Raw genomic sequence first — 23,332 nt, 5'->3', positions numbered from 1 at the left:
AGCTTTAGTACTTTTATTTAATCCCTTCATCCCCTTCTTCCCCCATTATTTGTGTGTGTGTGTGTGTGTGCTTCCCCCCTCACATGCAAACTTTTAAAATTTGCAACAATACACAATGGAGTTCCTAAACTCATTCAGGTCTGGAGTTCCCCTCAGTACTTCCCTAAATCCATATAACCATCTACTATAACCTCCTTACTATGGGAACTACAAAAGACCAAAATTCTCATGTAACTCTTATTATATACAGTGTCCAAAAAGTACATAAATTGTGCAAAGTTGTGCAACTGCGTATACTTATATATAAAGCAACTTCATTAATGATAAAAATCATTGAAAAACATCAAAATCACCCTGTCCAGCCAGATAAAGTGGGGTAACCCAGTCTGGCATGTAAAAAAAAGGTTTTTTTTGTAGATGCATAGTAATGCATAGAGATAGTAATCCATCAAGTTGTTTCTTTTCCCACTACTAGCATATGCTGGCAAACATGTTTACATATTTTGTATCTATTGAGCTAAATGTTCTTCAGTTAGGGACACATTTGTAGGCTGCAACTCCTAGGCCTAGGTGGCCCTTAAATAACAACACTAAACCCATTGGGGACCATTCAAGCACATTGTATAATATTTTCATATATTTTTGTAATCCTCTTGTCTGCAGACTGTTTTGATTGTGTTAACTTGGGCAGTAGTGACACTATGTGAATCAGAAACTTCTGGACCCCACTGAAATTCTGACCTCATGTGTATTGTATGTGTTGATGTTTGAATCACACAGTATATTGTGACTGTGTTATACTCTATGTTCACATCAGCATTCAAATACTGAGGTCATGGGAATTCACAAATCTTTGTGCAAAACCAAAATAAGAAGTATTCTACAGAATACACATTATAGGAGTTTCATCATGAATGTATCAGTTCTCCAGATGTATTAACATGGGTTATAAAGGGAGAAAATACCACCTTCAGATATTCTTTTCTTGTTCAGTTCTCGTGCACCTACTCACCATCAGCTTTATACAACACAAATCCTGTTTGAGTGCATCATCCACTTATGCTGTGTGTTCCATTAGGTGTCTAACAAATAGCCATATAGCTGCATACCCAACATCATGTGGGTTTTCAGCAAACTCTGCCTAGATGAGTTTTGCTGGTGTCTCCCAGCTTCATCAGAGGAAACCATGTAAAACTTAAAAAATTGTGTTCAGCTTGCCTAGCAGCCCCAATCTAAAATATACTGTAGCTAGTACGAAAAACATATTTTAGTGCCTTTATAAAAGGGACAAGTCACAAAATTGATTTGTGATGAGTTATAAACTATCTTAGTTCCCAGATGAACAGCACAGATCCTTCTCTTCTCGGGCTCTCCTGGCCCATCCCTCCTGTCGGGTGCCCCCACAGCAATACGAGCACCCTCTGCTCCATGTGTCCATTCACACACAGAGCCAAGGCTCGGCCCTGTCCCCTTTCTTTTGTGGCTCCAAAGGCCCCTGCTTCTGTCTCAGCCAATAAGACGAGGGAGTCCCGGGATAGCCAAGACTCCAGTGCACATTGCTAGTTCAAGAGGGGGCTTAGGTGAGTATTAGGGGGCTGTGGGGATGCTGCACAGAGAAGGTTTTTTACCTTCATGCATAGAATGCATGAAGGTAAAAAACCTTAAGTCTTTAGAAACCATTTTAATGATAGCTGGGCTACTGGTCCCCATTATGGCTTAAAAATGGTAGTTCAGTTATGCCACAGCACCTTCCTCCATATAATTTGAATATTCATTGGATGGAAAGGTGGTAATCTTAAGGCTGTCATTTCTGCCCCTGGCATTGGCCCTGCCACTCTACATGTTGTTGAGCAAATACAATCCCTTGAGGAGTGGGGTTGCACTTTTACATCCTTGTTTTGAGTTCCAGAGGGCTTTGTCCCAAAAATGCTTGAGATTAGTCTTTTATCAAAACCTTAATTAGGTCTTTTTTTAAATCATGCACTGTCCAGCATAAGCAATCAGTTACAAAGGTGCCTTTGCTAATAAAATTTGAATTTTTTTGCATGTACTGAAAATTTTCATTTTTACTGCCCACTTAAGGTTCTTTTGGAGCACTGTGAGCAATAAAACTGGTAGCATTAGTGATGAAATAGTAGGATGAAAGCTTTGGTTAAAATGTGTCCTTGGACCCTTTATACGCTGCTATGTAAGTCATCCGAATTATGTTTTTCCAGTACAACCTTTTTTTTTTTTTTAGATCCATCTGAAGCATTCAAATAATCTTTTCAGCTTTATCTTTAACATTCTCCAGGATCTTAAAATTAATTTTGAATAATACATCATCTGAAAGGCATTTCTGTGTAAAACTCTGATGTGGCATATTAAGATACCCTGAAATATGCACATTCATTTGTATATTTTTACATAAGAAAAGATAACTAAAAAGAAAATATTACTTTTTCAAATGAATATATTTTAATGTCTTTAAATATTTAATAACGGGCCAAATACCACCTGTGTGAATTAAAAACCACGAACAATTTTATTGCATATATAAAGCAATGGGAGCAATGGTTTTTAAATGGATTTATCATACAGTATTTCTAAAATCTGAAAATACTGCAATCAAAAATAGAAAAAAATCAATACACAAATAAAGGCAGCAGTACTTAAGAAAGTTAGTTACCAACAGCAGGATATTCATGCTATGCTGTTTAGTTCACTGTGTGGATGAAATCAAAAGGGGCAAGTATTAAAATAATTATTTTTAAAAGGAAACCCTAATGGTTTTCAGTCAATATTATTTTAGTTGTTTTTTTTTAGTTCAAACTATTTAATATTCATTACCGTAATTCACTATTTTTATACAATCATGATTTTACAAATAAATACACGACAAAATGTTTTCACAGCAGAAACTGCTATCTAAAGAACAGATAAAACAGCTTGCTTTGCAGCTCCTGTTGTCTGGTTGAGACCAGGGACTAAACCCTCAAATAAGGGATAAGTCATTGTTCTCATGGCTCTTGTGTTTTTTAATGGACTCCATTCAGTCCAGCTGCAGAATAATCATGCTAATGATTTGAAAAGGACACTATACACCAAGCTGATTCAATTAACCTGCACTTTCTTCAAATGTCCAGGACAATTAGGGACACGGTCATTTTTCCTTTTAAGATTTATCATAAGGTCTTCAAAATAGATTTGTCCTGAAAGTATAAAAAATATTCCATAAACAAAGCAATTTTAACCACTTCCAGTCCAGGTCAATTCTGAAATTCCTATCCAACATGTAAAAATCAACATATTTGTTTTTGCTAGAAAACTACTTAGAACCCCCAAACATTAAATCTATTTTTTAAGCACAGGCCGTAGAGCAGTGGTCTCTAAACTGCGACCTGGGAGCCAGATGTGGCCCTTTGCTTGCACTTGAGGCAATATTCCTGCTATAAATATATAAAAGATAAATAGTGAGCACTCTCTTAAATGTCAGCAGCTAGAACACTTTAGGCAACCATAATGCCTCAAATACAAACAATCAGTTTCAAAACAATAGAGTGCAGCGCTTAAAAAGATGAAAAGTCAATAAGGTGATAGTACAATATCCACAGTGGTAAACTGTAGATATACGAATTCCCACGACCTCCACTCTGTCAGAATAACAGAAATGCGCACTCACCGGAAACGCATGGGTTATGCGCATGTGTGATCATGCATCACAAGCAATAGGTACATCAGAAGCCAGGCATCTCCCTCACGGTGGGTCATCACAGACTCCTAAGATAGGTCCAGGGGGTCCCCTTAAGGTCAGCCAGGTACTTCAGGAAAAAACCTCGTCTCAGGATGGCAAAGTGCTTTTTCTATGGGAGTGAAAGCTCCAGGCAGGAGCCCCAAGAAACAGATGCCCAAAATAGTGTAGTATGTCCAAAAAACGAGTTTTTATTATAAGAACAATAGGGCAGTATGCAAGTAGTACATCATGTATAAAATAAAATACAGCAGTACTGACCCCAGTGATGGTGACCGCCGGGCCTCCTCGTGGCTCCGGCGGTGGAATGACGTCACGCTCTGCACAGTTCCTCCTTAGGCCTTTCGTGCTAAAGGCACATCATCAGAGGGGAGACTGTACAGGAGCGTGACCGACGCCAGTGTCAGAAATAGGGAAATCGGCACATGCGCAGTGAGCCGCGGCCATTTTCCCGGAGAGAGTAAGCACTGCGCATGCGCGAGCACGGCAGCGCCATTTTGCCGTGGATCCGCGATCTATCGCATAGTAAAGGAGGAGACAGAGAAGTCTCGATACACAGAGCCCCAGTACCAATTACTGACTATGCCACAGACCCCAGGGGATTTACTATATCACTATATCCCTGACTAGAGTGGAAGTGCAAAAGCCATAGCAGTACAAGTGCAAAAAAATGATCTATGGGGTACAAAGGTCCCCTCAGTGAGTGGCATATGATTTTATTAACGGATCACGGCAAGATGAAGAATATAAATGCATACATATTACAAACTTTAGTCATAAAGGACGCAAATACAAAGACAAAAGAATTAAAACATCAGAGACTGTTATTAAAAATATTAATAAATTGGAATTAAATTTAATAATAAAAATTAAAAATTAAAATTAAATCTGGCGAACAGCATATATAGTATCATGCTGCTAGATCCAGTCAGGGTATCAAATTACTATCCCATAATGAATAAGTATAGTGAATCGGGGTAAAAAGAGGTAAAAAAAACCCGAAAAAACTTCTAAAATCAAACTAATAGGAATTAAAACCACATAGTCCTTCCTATACCCGTCTCCTAAATGAGGGGGTAAAAACGGGACTGGAGGACATTTAATCATAAAAAAGACTAATAAATGAATCAGGGTAGATAAGTGACAATACCAGATCATAAGCTGTTATACACATGGGAAAAGTGTCCCACGTGCTGAAAATGAAAAAACATACTACAAGTATGACCAATAAAGAACATTGGATAGAAATGAGCTCAAATATCATGAGATGATAATATGGAAAATAAAGAACACGTCAATGGTTAGCAATAAAGCAGTTGACGTCTACCTCAATATTATGACCTAAGGGGTGTAAGGTATGTAGCTCAAACACCCATTTGGTTTCAGCTTGGGAAACTGCCCTTGTCTTATTAATACCCCTCCAATGGTTACCGATGACATCGATGCCTATAAATTTCAACGAAGAAGGGTCATTATTATGGTGAAGGCGGTAATGATTCGATAATGAGTGCTCCCTAAAACCCTTCTTGATATTAGAAACATGTTCGCGTAACCAATCACGCAGACGTCTTGTTGTTCTGCCTATATACTGTTTGCGACAGGGGCACTGTAGCAAATATACCACAAATTTGCTCTGACAGGAAATGAACGGCTTGATATTATAAGTTCTGCCAGTAACTGACGATTGAAATGTGTCGACTCTCCTTTTTCTTGTATTGTCACACTTACAAATGATGCACCTATTACAGGGGTGAAACCCTTTTAGATCATTAAACAAAGATATATTATTGGGAGGATCAACAACATTTGGCGCAATCATATGCCTAACAGCGGTTGCCTTCCGAAATACAATTTCCGGTTTCTCCGGTAGAATTGCTGTTAAAACTGGGTCCATTTTTAAAATACCCCAATTATCATTCATAATTTTATTGATGGTCTTATATTGGGTCGAAAAAGATGTAATGAAGGGGCAGATTTTCTTTTGATTATTCCTTGGTATATCCATCAACATATTGTTTCTGTTCATTTGCGCCACTATCCTAATAGTGTGATCAAGAGTTGCCTCACTATATCCCTTCTCTAGAAACCTTTGTTTTAAAATATTGGCCTGTACATGAAAAGTCCCATCATCTGTGCAATTATGCCTGATCCTCATCATCTGTCCTTTTGGAATATTGGACAGCCATTTAGGATGATGACAACTCCCTAGAGGGATGAAACTATTTCGATCTGTCGATTTGAAGAATGATTTAGTAGTAATCCTACCCATGTGATTAACAAGTGTTAAATCTAAGAAATTAATCTCTTCACGACTATAAACATATGAGAGTTTAATGTTGAGAGTATTATTGTTTAATGAGTTAAAAAAGTTTTTAAGAGACTCCTCCTCCCCATTCCATAAAAGCAGGATATCATCGATATATCTTTTATAAAATAACAACTCTGGCCACTCTCTGGCAAAAATAGGATCCTCCTCCCACCGGGCCATAAACAAGTTTGCCAGACTAGGGGCAAACTTTGCCCCCATTGCCACGCCTCTGATCTGCAGGTAGTAATCTTTGTTGAACCAAAAATAGTTCCTAAACATTGCAAATTCTAATAAATCTAAAATAAAACCCTTCTGGGTGACAGGTACGGAGCTGTAATGTGTTAAAAAGAAATCAGCTGCTTCCATACCATCATGATGACTAATATTTGAATACAGAGAAGCGACATCAGCTGTTACTAAAAAGGTATCGGGAGAAGTGACTAAGGAACTGACCTCGTTTAAAACCTGTTTAGTATCTTTTAAATATGCTGCAGTTTGTAAAACAAGTGGCTGGAGAAAAAAGTCCACATATTCACCGATCCTAGAGCACAAAGAACCAATACCGCTTATTATTGGCCTCCCCGGTGGTTTAATGGGGTCTTTATGAACCTTCGGTAATATATATAAGACTGGTAACTTAGGTGCTGATGGACATAAGTAGGACTTCTCTTTTTTATTTAGAATCCCTTCTTCATACCCCTTATTGATGATAATTTTAAGAGAACGTTTATACTCTACTTTGGGATCCTTAAGTAAACGGACATATGTGGTATTGTCACTCAGAATGTGGTTGACCTCATTAATGTAGTCTTCTTTGTTAAGAACAACCACACCTCCACCCTTATCGGCTGGTCTTATTACCAAATTCTTCCTTTCTATTAGTGATTTAATGGCTTTTGTATCACCTGATCTATCAAAAGATCTTTTATATGGTATTTCTCTCAACTCCTTCAGGACCTTGTCTCTGAATAAATTCACGTACGTATGAGTCTGTGGGGGAGGGTTATAGGTAGATGCATTATGTAAATTGGAGTGAGTGTATTTATCAATCGGAGCATCCCTAGTGATAGGATTATTCGCGAAGTACCTCTTCAGGGACAATTGTCGTGCAAACTTGTGTATATCCATATAGGTTTCAAATTTATTCAAATTTTTTGATGGAGCATATTTCAATCCTTTGTCTAACAAGTGAAGCTCTTTCTCTGTGAGACTAGTTCCACTAAGGTTAAAGATACCCTGTGCCTTTACACCCTCCTTTTCTTGGGAGTGTCCATTTGTTCTCTTCCCTCCTCTCTTTCCCCTCCTGTGTCCCTTCTTTTGCGTGTGGTACTTACCCCTAAAAAAGGCTGCCGGGGATAATTGGTAGTTTGTTGGTAATGATCAGGATATTGTTGCTGATTATAATAATAATCCGAATTGGGTGGTGGCCCAAAATTATTATTATAAGGTTTATTATTCTTATTATTATTATTGTGATTGGCTGGTCTTGTTCGGGAATTATCCTGTTTGGGTTGATGGTAGGTGCCTTTGTTGTAGTTTTTTACCCCTTTGTTGTTCCTGGGGGATGAGTATTGTTTCTTATGTTGCCCTTTAAACTGTTGGGGTTGGTGCTGATCATAATTATGAGAACCAGAAGGGTAATTACTCCCATACGGCCTTTCCCATTTATTGTAAGGGTAAGGATGATGATTTCTAGATGGAGTGTTAGTGGTATTTGGATACCAACGAAAATCTCGTGATCCAATATTGTCATCATGAATGTTCTGCAAAGGTTCATACCTGTTGGAGGTAGGTAGGTCATAATGTTGATATTCACATTCTCTCATGTTTGGTCTACTATGGTTTATATTTGGTCCCATCATAGGGGGTATGTAGTTAGGGACCAATTGGTTAACAGGGTCGATCTGTTTCTGCCAATCAAAAACCATTTTATCAGAATAATCTTTGTAATCTCTGTTGTATTTTTTCCTCTTTTTAATTTTTTGTTCTTTTTCCACCCCTTCCATATGAATCTTTAATTTATCTGATTCAAATTTATATTTCTCATTATCTTTAAAGGGGATTAACTTTTCTCGCACCAAATTAATTTCTTTATCCAAATATGCTAGTTTTTTCTTTTTACGTATAATGAGAAACTTTAAAAGGTCAATACCAGTGTAGTTGAAAAATTGGTACCACTCAAGGTGGCTACTCGGATCTTCCGAGTCTGGGCGTATATCCCACCGGAGTGATCTGGGAACCATTTGTTCTTTTATATACTTGTCCAAGAAAGATACATCCCATAAGGTTTTAATTTCAGCAGTGGTTAAATTTTTTAAATGTACAAAGAGTCCCTTTAAGTCATCATTATCATCATTGTCTAGTGTATAGAAATCCTCAGGGATGGCGCCCCTTGAGGATCTAAGATCAAAAATATCCCCCATATTGCAGATGGAAAAAACTTAGAGCAGCTACAAACTGGTAATGGTACAAATGAGATAAATATATAAAAGATAAATAGTGAGCGCTCTCTTAAATGTCAGCAGCTAGAACACTTTAGGCAACCATAATGCCTCAAAAATATTCCTGCTATGGACACCAGTAATTGTGCACTATTCCTCCCACACCTATGATGGGACACAATTCCTCCCACTAACACCAACTATTACTCCTCCTAATACCCAAGATGGGGCATTGTTTACTCTCACTGGGCACAGTCCGGCCCCCCTGAAGTCTGAAGGACAGTAAACTAGCTCTTTGTTCAAAAAGTTTGGAGACTTCTGCCCTAGAGAATAAAATGGTTCATATTGCATAATATATCATGATATCTGCACAACACTTTTTCAAACTCAAATTTTTGTTAAAAAAATGCACTTTAATGAATTTAATGCACAAAAAAACACAGTATAAAAGATGATGTTATGCTGAGTAAATAGATACCAAACAAGTCATGCTTGAAAATCGTGTATACCTGTGGAACAGCGCCAAACTACATTACCTAAAAATCTCCATAGGCGATGTTTTAAAACCCTTTTTAGGTTACCAGTTTAGGGTTACACAGGAGGTCTGGCACGAGAACTATTGCTTCGGCTCAGATGTTCATGGCAATACCTCATGTGTGCTGCAATCCACATTTAAATATGCATGTGGGACTGATGCAGGTGTTCGCCTTTGTGCATGATTACGGGAGGAATGGGCTGCTTACATATTTTTATGTTATTATTTATTTTTATTTAATTTTTTTAACACTGGTCCTTTAATTTTTTTTATCAACTTTATTGCCATCACAATGGATGAACAACATCCCTTGTGATAGAATGGAGAGATCTGGGGTCTATGAGATCCCATATCTCTCCTCTGGCCTCCAAAGCATTGGCTTAATCTGATGCTTTCACAAACCAGTAATGGCTTGTTTAAATGAGACTGAAACTGGAAGTGAAACAAATCCTTGTCACTTCCAGTTTCTGATGTCACACAGTGGGAGAAAAAAACATAAGTTCCTCTTACTGTGTCCCAGGAATCGGATGCCGCTCTTTGCATCCTTACCGGGCTCCCCAATCAGACAGGAAAGCCTGGTAAAGGCGGTAGTGGTGGAAGGCGTGTACCCCCTTCCACCATCTGTAAAAGTAATCCAGCAGCTGTATAGCTGCTTGGATTAAGTTTACTAAAAAGAGATTTGCTGCAAAAAACAATACTGGCATCATGACTGTAGCTGCAGTCATAATCTTGGTATAACCATTTTGACCTGCTATCTATTGCATTTGCTACCTATGGAGATCTTAGACTACAAGCAATGAATAATGACTGTGAACATTGAGGGAAAAAAATGATTAGGTTATCACAATTATTGATATTATTATTATTGAATTCCCATATACGCTTTCAAGCATTATTAAAGACTAATCTCACCTTTAGTAACATGTTATATATTACACCCATATTTAGGGTGTGACATGTAACATTTTACTATACAGCACCTGCTTGCACCCCCCAGTCCCTCCTCTGCGACAGCAGAAAGCACTGTTTTTACATTATGACAGCAGGTATGAGGCTCTGCCCGCACAGCTGCATCATTTATTCACAGTGAATGAAAGAACTACAAGTCCTGTCTGTCACCTCTGCAGACAGCTTGTAGTTCTCAATGAACTTTGAGGGTGAGGGTGATGATGAGCACTCTGTTAGTTCACTGACACTTCCTACAGCTTTCTAAAAGATAGCCCGTACATAGTCAGGAAGCTGTAGGCAGTGTCCGCAGGAGCCTGACATTGCACCAATGATAAGCTGATCATGGGTGCAATGTTCTGCAGGCTCCAGAGAAAAAATAATAAGTGCATATTATTTAGCTTATAAATATGTCTATGTATTTATTTTTTTAACTTGGCCTTTAAAGATAAAAAATGTAATATATTGCAGCTTACCAATCATTAGGTGTGATGGCTTCATTAGTTTTTTCCCTCTGTTTTAACCTGGTGATCTGGCCACTAACACAACTTCTGTATTAGAGTGCCCCCACTCTGGTTGAAGGAGTACAGGGGCAGCTTTGGACAGCAGCATTGTTAATCTGGGGGGAGAGGAGTGTTAGATGTACTAGAAGATTCAAATACACTAACAAATTGAAGCCAAACTCCAGTTCACACTTTATAGGTAGTTACAACAACAGCAACTGATTTTTTGGGGGGGATATATGGTTTACAGTACATAAATGAACACAAGCTGATCAATGTATTCATCCCTGTCAGTAGTAAATGGTTTGTCTCATCCATCTAACTGCTACATCTCAAAGAGACTTGGTTCTGAAAACAACAGACTTACTGGTCAGGCCAAGTTGTCATTCGCTATATAATGAAAGGGTTAGGGATAATAGTGATATCATTGACCAAATATGGCCAAAGCTCACAGAAATATTTCATTAATAACCCTTCATATAAAAATATTTACCAGAAATGTTTAGAAGTTATGTATTTAGCAAGAGTCATAACAGCATCTAAAGTCTTTTTTTGCAATTATTTCCTATATTGTGGAACTGTGAAGAAAATTAAATCTGAGGATCCCAAACTGAGCAGATAATAGGATGCCGTACTGAAAATGTGCCAGTCTGGAACACATATTAGATTCAAATCTTTTTGTCTGCAGCACCACACCCATGCCAGCACGTAGTTAAATTCCCTGTTCTCCCTATAAATTTCCTCAACACAGCTCCAGCTCAAACTGGGGGACAGTAATTTTCTATAATGGGCTGAAAAACCTCTCAATGATTAATTTAATTTCAAGCATTAGAAGACAGAGTCTGAAAAAAACAGCGACCTTTTAGTGAGTTGATTATAAATCTCATTAATGGGGCATAAATAAGACCTCATATAGTCATAACTACTTTAGCCAGAAGTTAAGGAGGTAAACATTCCTAAGTCTGGTGCTTACATAAATGGCTGTAATTGGCCAATAAAAGGCTATTTAGCAGTTCTACACTTGGATTCTAGCAGGATATAGCTTAGAAATTTCCTTTCATATAATTTAGGTCTCACAATCCACACATCCTGCTAAATTAATAACTAGAATGTTTGCAAGAGTGTAGAAAAAAATTACTGAACAATTTTAGATCAAACATGATCAGCCTATCATGTAAAGGAGGCAACATAGGCACATTCATCTCCTGTGTGATCTAGATATCTGATATATATAATAGTTAGTCTCTATAAAATGGTAATTTAATGCTGCACAATGGTATATGGGTTATCAGACTATAGCATGTGCTAAAATAAAAATATAATTGCATTTCAGAAACTAATATAGTTGGTGAGTCTGCTAGAATAACATAAACAGTTTAGCACTCCTACGTCTCAGTCTCTACTCAGAACCTTTGATTGGTTATGTCAATTCTGCAACCACCTTCCTCAGGGTGTACAAAAAGATGGTGCAATTGCAGCTTGTCAGCTCTCCACTTTCCATCAAAATGATGCATTAATGCCAAGAGTCATTCTGAGAGCCAATGACACTGGATCATACTATAAATTTGGATTCTGGAAACACAGACCAGGCGACACCTTGTTAAAGTGGGAGTAAACTCTCTTTCTGTTTTATACCTAGTACAAGTACTGGTAAGCCTATAATAAGGTACAGTAAATACTATCTCCTAAATACTCACCATTTAGGAGATATTTACATGTGAAGCAGCTGGTGACGTCACCAGCGCATGCACATTACTCTCTCAATGGATGGCATACCATCTATTGAGAGAACTGTGCCACAATCGTGACTCCTGTGTGCATTCAAATGTCTGGAGCCCACAAACCTGAAAGGAAGACCGGGTAAAGATAGATCCCTATAACAAATTTAAAGTGCAGTGCTAAAGACACAATCCATAAGTGATATTATCATATAACAAATTTGGATAATCTGTGAAGAATCCTAAATAATCCAAAAAGAAAGCAAAAACATGTCAATGAATAATCTAAAAGCAATCATAGAAATTGTTCATGTGCCAAGAAAGTCTTGTATATCAAGTGCAACAGTGCAAAAAGTGTTAATAAAGATGTCAAAGGAGTGCACCCAGTCTGGAAGAAAACACAGAAAATATCCTATTACCAAAACGCAATGACCCCTGTGTGAAACAGAAAGGTCAAAATGCACGTGTAAAAATATCTTCTGTAGGAAATCGCATCATTCAAACTGGCAAACCAAATCCAGAATGGCTTCCAAAGTTGCTGAAAGATAAAATACAAGGGACGTTCCCATAGTGTAAAACAGCAAGATAAATGTTTATTGAAAGATAGAAAAGCACCCACACAGTTGGTAGGAAATACAGGCTCACCAAATACAATGATAACCTCCGTAGCATTCTTGTCTGCTGCTGTGGGTCAGGCATCAAACGCCAGCCAATCAACTGAGTGTGTGTGATGACATCACCATCTCGACAAACACACCATGTTCAAAGTTTCTGCTCTAGTGAGTCATGGTGTTCTATCTTCTCTCCCTTCTTGTAGGTTGGTTCTCTGTGGAACCCCAGTTGACCAGCCTCAGTTTGTTCCACTACTGCTACCAATGCCTTGCCTTGCTTGCTGGTCTCAGGCTGCCCTCCCATCAAGGTGACTCCACCAAACACAGGGTCTGCTGTCTTTCTACACGTACAAGCACCACCTGTTGTAACTTCTCCTGAAGCATTCCCTTTGGCTTTGTATAACGGTAAGCAAATACATAATTTCTGCCACATGCTTCGTCAAGTAATTGTTTGCTCAAGTGAGTGCCATGGTGTTCTCTTTCTCTCCCTCCTTGTGCTGTAGGATGGTTCTCTTATTCCTGGACTCCCAGTTGACCAGCCTCAGCCTGTTCCATCACTGTCACCAACACCTTGCTTTGCCTGCTGCCCTCAGCCTTCGTTCTTTCCATCAAGTGAACTGCACCAAACACAAGGTCCGCTGTTTGCATACACTACATGCACAAGTGCCGCCTGCTGCAACTCCTGTCCTGAAGCATTCTATTTGGCTTCATGCAGAAACCAAACAGAGAATTTGCTTTCTCACAAAATGATCTGCTATAGTCTCATCTTTGCTTTTCTCCTTCTCCCCCTTTGTGCTGTTAGGTTCTCCTGGACTGACACCACTGCTATTGATCAGCCATTGGCACTGCCTCCAGTCCATCTGGATCCCTTTTATTGGAGCTCTGTCTTTTGGTAATATGTCATTTTTTGAAAGATTTTTTAAATGTTTTTTATGTGACTGTAGAGAAAGGAACTTGGGTGGGGACTGGGGGTAGGAGTCTGTGGGGACTGAGGTAATAGCAATCTTTTTTGTTTCTTCCCTAGAAAGGTCCACAGTATTCAGAAACCAGCTACATGGTTCTATGGACACCACCATCAACTCCACCAGATTAGACAATTAGCTTCGCAAACAGTAAGCTGTTATCTTTCACACTAATATACCACAAACATTTTGTCTTTGTAGCCTACTGTATAAGGCAAGTGGGCAAAACAGACAAACGACATGATTTTTCTTTTCTTTTATTTAGACGCCTTCCGAGACTCCAAACCAACCTTAAATTTACAGCTACTATGTTTTATTAACATTTTTCACAAACTTCCAAAAGATCAGTCTTCATTAACAACTATAGCTTTCCTGACTTTTGTTACACATACTGGGATCTGTTGCACACAAAGCAGTAGTAGGTTGGGTATACAATTAGTGTCCGTTACTGAAATTTAAGGGGGCTCATTCTGGGCTGGTTTGGCTGTAGTTTTCCCAGAGAATTGTGACAAGTGTTTAAAGGGCTCTTTAATTTCAGTTTAAACTCTAAATTTGTACACTTTTGACAGCTGCTGTTGGTAACAGAACAATGTGTTGTAGGTTACAGTCTGTGCAGTTGCACTTTACAAATGGAAGGGGCAATGCCTGAGCCCCCTGTCAAAAAAAAACAAAAAAGGAGGCATTGCTCCTTTTCAGGTTCATGGCTAGCAGATCTGCAATTCAAATATTGGTTATCAGCAGATCATGATTCCAAACAAAATGCAAAGTGTCTGTGTTGCAATAAATTGGTAAAACAGTATAGCACATGGTGGTGTTCCTGATGTCCGTATTCATGCTGCAAGTTGCAAACCAACTCTGGAATAGTTATGTTTCCTAAACAAAGCTAAAAGTGTAAAAGGTCAATAAGTGTAGTTTGGGGTGTGGTTGCCATCATCCCTATTTAAATACACAGATAATTTTTCTTACTTTCTTACATTTTTGTGGGATTTTTAATGCAACCTTGAATCATATACAAAAGAGTCACTTGTTGAAAGATTCACCATTTTATTTTTAGCAAAAATTGTTTTTGATGTAACACATAAATCTGCATCAAGAGTAGTACATACTTGAACAATATCAGGAACAATAGTTTATAACAAAGTATCTACTACACAAATTTAGTGGTTTATGCAGTATATGTCCGGTGGTATCCCTCAAAAGCTGATTTCCATCTAGCAACCTCAAATTTGACTGCAGATATATATTCAGCCTGGAATCCAATGCGTTTCGAATACATTAGTGTAGATTCTTCTTCAGGGAAAGGATATCACTCTATAATAATATTTATGGTCAATGAGTCAAAAATCAATACATATCTTTACAATTAAATAGCAATAAATCAACCATGCAGAATGCATGACTTACATAACCACCAAAAATAGTTGAAAGAAGATGCTTCACTGTGTTTAAAAGGCAGACTTCCTCCATAGCTGAGGCCATCAAATGATGTGCAAGGACCACTGGTTCCACATCACAAACATTGTTGCAATTAAATATATATACCGTATTTTTTGCCGTATAAGACGCACCTGACCATAAGACGCACCTAGGTTTTAGAGGCAGAAAACAGGAAAAAAAAATTCTGAACTAATGGACTGCAGACACAGTACAGGAGATGACCAGAGACTGCGGACAGCACAGGGATGACCAGAGACTGCGGACAGCACAGGGATGACCAGAGACTGCGGACAGCACAGGGATGACCAGAGACTGCGGACAGCACAGGGATGACCAGAGACTGCGGACAGCACAGGGATGACCTGAGACTGCGGACAGTACAGATGACTGCTGACCTTTGGGGAAGTGGGGAGCGGGTACCTGAATTTGACAGGTACCCGCTCTTACTTCCGCAGAGTTTTTGTTTGATCTTACCTGTTCCTCGATCCAGCCGCGCGCTGTCTTCCCGGCTTCTGTAATGGCGCTCGGCATGACAGCCGGGTGCTCAGTGCGCATGAGCGAGAAGCACTTGCGCTTTGTGATTGGTCCGGCGGCTTCTGGGATCTGTCATGTGTCCCAGGTACCGCCTTACCATTCACAAAGCGCATCGCTTCTCGCGCATACGCACTGGGCACCCGGCTGTCATGCCCAGTGCCCACACTACAGAAGCCGGGAAGACAGCACGCCGCTGGATAGAGGAACAGATAAGGTCCCGCTGCAGAGCTGAGCGGCCGGCCCGGTATTCTGACACGGCCGCAGTGGAAATACCGGACTGGCCGCTCCATATTCGCCTTATAAGACGCACTGACATTTCCCCCCCAGTTTTGGGGAAGAAAAAGTGCGTCTTATACGGCGAAAAATACGGTATATATATGTATATGTCAGGGCAGGAGCTGAGGAACGGACAGGCAGGCCTAACAATGTAACGCACTGGCTGACGACAACCACCACCCACAGACCAAAGTCCCTCAGGGCGCGGAGTCTAAGTCCCAGGCTGCCCTTCACCAGGGCCCCTGATGGTGGGGATGGACTTGACGCAGCCAGGAACCAGGTCGCGGCCCCCGAGACACCTCAGCTGCGGTAATGGCCGCCGCCAATGGCGTGTAGCTGGTGGAAGAGACAAAAGAGTAGTCAGACAAGCCGGGGTCAACAACAACAGGACAGAACAGTACAGGACAGCAGACGAGAATCACAGGTCACGAGCCGGGTTCAGCAACAGAGGATCAGATCAAAGGAGAATACAAAGAATAGTCAAGACAAGCCGAATCAGATACCAGGAGAGTCACGAGAGTCAGAACAGAGTAACAGCAACACAAAGACACAAGACACAAGTGCAAAGAGCATGTGCGGGCCACAGGCTTATATGTCATCAGCCACACCCCTCTGGAGGATGGACCACAGAAACCTGAAGGCATAAAAGGGCTCCCATCATGCACAGCAGAATCCAAGATGGACACCAGCACATGAAGTAACATAACCACAGGGAAAAGGTAGGACCTTGACAGTACCTCCCCCTCAAGGGCCCCTCCCCCTCCGCGGCTCAACAAAAGGTTTCTGAGGAAAGCGGGTATGAAAAGCGCGGAGGAGGGCAGGAGCATGGACATCCGCGGAAGGAACCCAGGAACGCTCCTCGGGACCATAACCGCGCCAATGAACCAGGAACTGTAATTGACCGCGCACCAATCGAGAGTCCAGGATCCGGCTCACCTCATACTCCTCATGACCGTCAACCCGGACAGGACGGGGCCGAGGAAGAGAGGTAGTGAAGCGATTGCAGATCAGAGGTTTCAACAGGGAAACATGAAAGATATTGGAGATCCGCATCCCAGACGGAAGGGCAAGTGCATAGGCCACCGGATTCACTTTGCGGAGAATGCGGAAAGGACCGACAAAACGGGGAGCCAGTTTGGGTGTGGGCACCCGAAGATTGAGGTTGCGAGTAGACAACCACACCCGATCGCCGACCTGGTATGAAGGAGCGGGCAACCGTCTGCGATCAGCCTGGAACTTCTGGCGCTGAGCTGAGTCCCTCAAGGCCCTCTGGATCTGCCCCCAAGAAGACCGCAGGGCAGCAAGATGGTTCTCCACAGCCGGAATGTCCTGTGGTGAGAACCTCTCAGGTAATACCGCGGGTTGAAACCCATAGTTGGCCATGAAGGGAGACATCCCGGTGGAGGAGTTGACCGCCGAGTTCCTGGCAAACTCTGCCCACGGCAGGAGATCGGCCCAATCATCCTGATGGTCTGAAATATAACACCGAAGGAATTGTTCTAAGGCCTGATTGGAACGCTCCGCAGCCCCATTGGACTGCGGGTGGTAGGCTGATGAAAAGGAGAGACTAATACCCAACTGGGAGCAGAAGGCACGCCAGAATCTGGACACGAACTGACTCCCGCGGTCTGAGACAATCACCTTAGGTAACCCATGCAGGCGAAAAATCTCCCTGGAAAAGACCGTGGCCAGTTCCTGCGCTGTGGGTAATTTCCTGAGTGGAATGCAATGGCACATCTTGGAAAACCGATCGACGATCATGAGGATGACCGTATGACCCCGAGACACCGGGAGGTCTACAATAAAGTCCATCCCTAGATGTGACCAAGGACGCTCCCCATTGGGAATGGGTTGCAGAAGACCCAAAGGGAGATGCCGTGGAGACTTATTCTGGGCACAGATCGAACATGCCGCTACATAAGAGGCAATGTCGGCACGGAGGGTTGGCCACCAGAATAAGCGAGAGACGACCCAACACAGCTGGTTCTTCCCTGGATGCCCGGCAGTTTTGGCGTTATGGTAGGTACGCAGCAGGCGGGTGCGCAATCCCTCGGGTACGAAACATCTACCCTCCGGCCTCCCGGGAGGAGCATCAGTTTGAGCCGCCAAAATCTGCTCCCCAAGGGGAGAGGTCAGACTGGTGCGAATGGCAGCCAGGATCTGATCTGGAGGTATAAGTGAGATTGGCTCAGAGTCCTCCCTGGACAACTCAGAGTATTGCCGTGATAACGCATCAGCCCTGACATTCTTGGAACCAGGCAAATATGAAACCACATAGTTGAAGCGTGACAAGAACAGAGCCCATCTGGCCTGGCGGGGTGTCAATCTCTTGGCCTCCGAAAGATAAGTCAGGTTCTTGTGATCGGTAAGAATGAGGACCGGAACCGCGGAACCCTCGAGCAGGTGCCTCCATTCCTTGAGAGCCAGAATGATGACCAACAACTCCCGATCTCCAATCTGGTAGTTGCACTCAGCCGAGGAAAGCTTCCTGGAGTAGAACCCGCAGGGAAGTAGGGGTCCATCGGGCGACCGACGCTGAGACAGGAGAGCCCCTACTCCCGTCTCGGAAGCATCAACTTCGAGGACGAAGGGCAACCCAGGATTGGGATGCGAAAGAATCGGAGCCGAAGCAAAGGCAGCTTTCAGAGCCTCGAAAGCTCTGATGGCCTCGGATGGCCACTCGTGAGGGTTACTCCCCTTCTTGGTTAGGTCAGAGAGAGGCTTTGCCAATGTGGAGAAGTTCCTGATGAACTTCCGATAGTAGTTGGCAAAACCCAGAAAGCGCTGAATGGGCCGAAGACCATTGGGACGAGGCCACTGCAGAACTGCCGCAACCTTCTGAGGGTCCATGGAAAATCCCTCCGCGGAAATTATGTAGCCCAAAAAGGCAACCTGGGATCGATGGAACTCGCACTTCTCGAGTTTACAAAAGAGTCCGTTCTCACGCAATCGTTGCAGCACCTGCTTAACATCCTGGACATGGGACTCCATGGAGGTAGAGTAAACCAAGATGTCATCCAGGTAAACCACTACGCACTGCTGCAACAAATCACGAAGGACATCGTTTATGAATTCCTGAAAGACCGCGGGCGCGTTACACAATCCGAAGGGCATCACCAGGTATTCGTAGTGCCCAGTTCTGGTGTTAAACGCGGTCTTCCACTCATCCCCCTGTCTGATCCGTACGAGGTTGTACGCCGCCCTAAGGTCGAGTTTGGTAAAGACCGTTGCTCCCTTAAGGCGGTCGAATAACTCAGAAATCAAAGGAATTGGATATGCATTTTTAATGGTAATCCGATTGAGACCCCTATAATCAATGCAGGGCCTCAATTCCCCACCTTTCTTCTTTACGAAAAAAAAACCCTGCTCCTGCTGGGGAAGTAGACTTACGAATGTGCCCCCGGGAAAGCGCATCCACCACGTACTCCTCCATGGCCTTATTCTCCGCAACCGAGAGAGGGTACACCCTGCCACGTGGAGGAGTGGCCCCGGGTTGCAGGGATATGGCGCAGTCGTAAGGACGATGCGGTGGTAAGGTACCAGCGCGTACCTTATCGAACACGTCCCGGTATTCCCCATAGTCGGTGGGCAACGCAGAGTCCGAGGAGGCACACAATACCTTAACCGGCCCCCGGATGCACCCGGCCCCACACTGTGGAGACCATGAGAGAATCTCGGCTGTTTGCCAATTGAAGGTTGGATTGTGCCTCTGGAGCCAGGGATACCCCAAAACCACCGAATAGTGTGGGGAAGAAATCACCTGAAAACAGGCCAACTCCCTGTGAACAGCCCCAATGGCTACCTCTATTGGCAGGGTCTCGTGGGTAACCTGCGGCGGCTGCAGGGGCCTGCCATCTATTGCTTCGAGAACCAATGGGACAGCACGAGCCTGCAGGGGAATGGAGTGCTGCGCAGCAAACGAGCTGTCCAAGAACAACCCACCGGCCCCAGAGTCTACCAACGCCTGGGCCGTCACCGAGCCCCCTGTCCAAGAAAGGACCACGGTGATCAGTGGCTTATCCTTGCGGAACGCCGGGGACGAGGAAATTCCACCCAAGATCTGTCCCCGACATGATCTCAGGTGCGAGCGTTTCCCGGACGGACCGGACAAGACTGCCGAAAGTGCCCACCGAGGCCACAGTACAGGCAGCGACCCTCCCGAGGCCGAGCGGCCCGCTCCCCCTCGGAAAGGCGAGCAAACCCCAGCTGCATGGGTTCCCCACCAGACAAGCTATCCCCAGGAGGCGTGGGAGGAGAGGGAGGAACGGGTGGGACAGAAAACGCAGGTGCCAGTCGATTGGAAGGCCTCCGCAGGCGTTCCTTGAGTGAAGGCCTCTCCCTGAGCCTGGTGTCAATCAGGATCAGGAAAGAGATGAGCTCCTCCAACACCACAGGCAGTTCCTTAGCTGCAATCTCGTCCTTTAATGAGTCAGAAAGACCATGGGAAAACGCAGCCACCAGAGCCTCATTGTTCCACCCGACCTCTGCCGCCAGGGTACGAAACTCTATAGCGTACTCGGCCACGGTCCGTGAACCCTGATGCATGGTCATGAGCAGCTTGGCCGCCGAGGCGGAACGAGCCGGTACGTCGAATACCCTACGGAAGGCATCGACAAAACCAGAAAAATCTTGAATCACCGGGTCGTTCCTCTCCCATAAGGGATTTGCCCAGGCCAAGGCCTTGTCTGAGAGTAGTGAGATGAGGAACCCCACCTTTGACCTCTCAGACGGAAAGGCGTGGGGTATTAATTCAAAATAAATACCCACCTGGTTGAGGAACCCACGACACTGACTCGGCTCACCCCCAAAGCGCTGTGGAAGAGGGGCTGAACCGGTCATACCTCTGGACACCGCGGGTGCCGCATCAGCTGCGGCGGTAGGCACAGCAAGCGGAACAGCAGCGGAAGCGACCACCGGAGCGACAACCGGCCTAATAACACCAGGAGTAAGGTGCGCGGTGCGTGCAAGCAGAGTTTGAAACGCCTGAGCGAACTGATCCAACAGGTGATCCTGTTGATCGAGTCTGGCGACTAGCATTGGGAGCGAAGGCGTGCCTGCACCGTCAGGGTTCATGGCACTTGTGTAATGTCAGGGCAGGAGCTGAGGAACGGACAGGCAGGCCTAACAATGTAACGCACTGGCTGACGACAACCACCACCCACAGACCAAAGTCCCTCAGGGCGCGGAGTCTAAGTCCCAGGCTGCCCTTCACCAGGGCCCCTGATGGTGGGGATGGACTTGACGCAGCCAGGAACCAGGTCGCGGCCCCCGAGACACCTCAGCTGCGGTAATGGCCGCCGCCAATGGCGTGTAGCTGGTGGAAGAGACAAAAGAGTAGTCAGACAAGCCGGGGTCAACAACAACAGGACAGAACAGTACAGGACAGCAGACGAGAATCACAGGTCACGAGCCGGGTTCAGCAACAGAGGATCAGATCAAAGGAGAATACAAAGAATAGTCAAGACAAGCCGAATCAGATACCAGGAGAGTCACGAGAGTCAGAACAGAGTAACAGCAACACAAAGACACAAGACACAAGTGCAAAGAGCATGTGCGGGCCACAGGCTTATATGTCATCAGCCACACCCCTCTGGAGGATGGACCACAGAAACCTGAAGGCATAAAAGGGCTCCCATCATGCACAGCAGAATCCAAGATGGACACCAGCACATGAAGTAACATAACCACAGGGAAAAGGTAGGACCTTGACAGTATAATGCTATATGTAATGTAGAATCTTGAAAAAACAGAAAAACATCAGATAGATGAGATATAAGATACTATATGTGTCCTTTTATTGGACACATGAATAAAATAGTAATCCGCCAAGATGGACTATATATTTGCTCATAATAAAAGTTGTATCATTTATATAGACAACACAAAATATATGAACTGTAAGAATTTGAAAAACTATTTTTATGTAAACCGAATCATTACTGACATATGACTCACCATAAATTCTGCAGCAATGTGAAAATGTTCAAGTCAGGCCTGGCTTTGTCATTCAGACCACAACCTTTCAAGAGGCCAGCTACACGCATAAAGATTGTGACCGCTCCCAAAATAGGATTGAATATTAGAGGCTATATGTCATTTGATGAAGATAGCGGTAAAACCAGTACCAGTTTTACCATCTTGTTGAACTCACTGAAGCTACTGCTCAAGCTATTTTTGAGAAGATTAAAGTATGTTCTTGGAAGATGGTATCCCCCTGAAAAATGTTATGGCACAAATGATGCAAGTGTAATGGTTGGTCCAAGAATCTCTGTACTGTCCTGCTTCAAAGCAAAACAGACTTTCATATTTCACATTCATTGTGTTTTCATCTGTGAAGTTAATGAAAACTAATCTTAGGAACAAACTTTCCACCCCAATGTTGGAAGGGCTGCTGTAAGCAAAGAGTGGTCCAGGGAGAAATTCTTAAACATTTTGAATCCACAATGCTTGACCACAAGTGTGAAAATGCATCCAAGCCTAAATATAAACCACTGGATTCTGCTGCTGATAATAACATGTCTAAGGAGGAGGACTTTGATGATATGGTGGTAGTGGTGGTGGACTATTTATTACAGATAGTCGCAACTTCAGAACTTGAGGTTTTTCATATGATTTTTACAACAGGAATGATATGATTGTACTGCATTAGAAATTACACACATAACATTACAGTGTGATTTATGGAAATATTGGTCTATAGCCCAATATCGGTCTGATATCTATGTATCTCTTGCAGCGGAAACCTTCACATGGGAACACCTGTTCCACTGAACACCGCTGCATTCTTATTTTAACAATGCATTACTGTCTCTTTGGTAATTACTATGTCAGTTGTTTTTTAATGTCTCTGTGCTCCAGCTGGGGATATTCACGCTCTCTTTGCCCTGTTTACCATTATCACCAAATCCAGAACAGAAATTGAGACCTCTATTCTATTGATCCTGGTGGCTACCTTGGATTTTACCTCACTTTCTTTGGTGGTGGCTAATTGGCTATGGGACTGAAATTGAAGGGAAACCTCTCCAACTGGACTCATGTGACAAAACTGGGTTATATTAACCGGACCTTCTGTCACATACCTGATGGGAGACTGAAATGACGAGGTCGACCTTACTTGTGTCACTAGCCCTGACCCCGCTGGAGTTGGAACAGAGGGAGTCTAGGACCCAGGGGAAAAAGAGGTTGTTGTTTGCAGCTCTTGCAGATGATGACCTTGGAAGGCTGATGATCCTCTGATTTTGGCACAGTAGTAGTAGGCAGAGCAGGATTTTTAGATTGCCAGGTGTGCACCAGAGCAAGGCAGGTAGTGAGGACAAGAGACAAGAGCAGTGT

This window comes from Staurois parvus, unplaced genomic scaffold (assembly GCF_062004578.1).
Source record: "Staurois parvus isolate SC_StPar_1 unplaced genomic scaffold, SC_StPar_1.0 ptg000131l, whole genome shotgun sequence".
NCBI classification, from domain to species: domain Eukaryota; kingdom Metazoa; phylum Chordata; class Amphibia; order Anura; family Ranidae; genus Staurois; species Staurois parvus.
Note: the sequence above shows the minus strand (reverse complement) of the source record.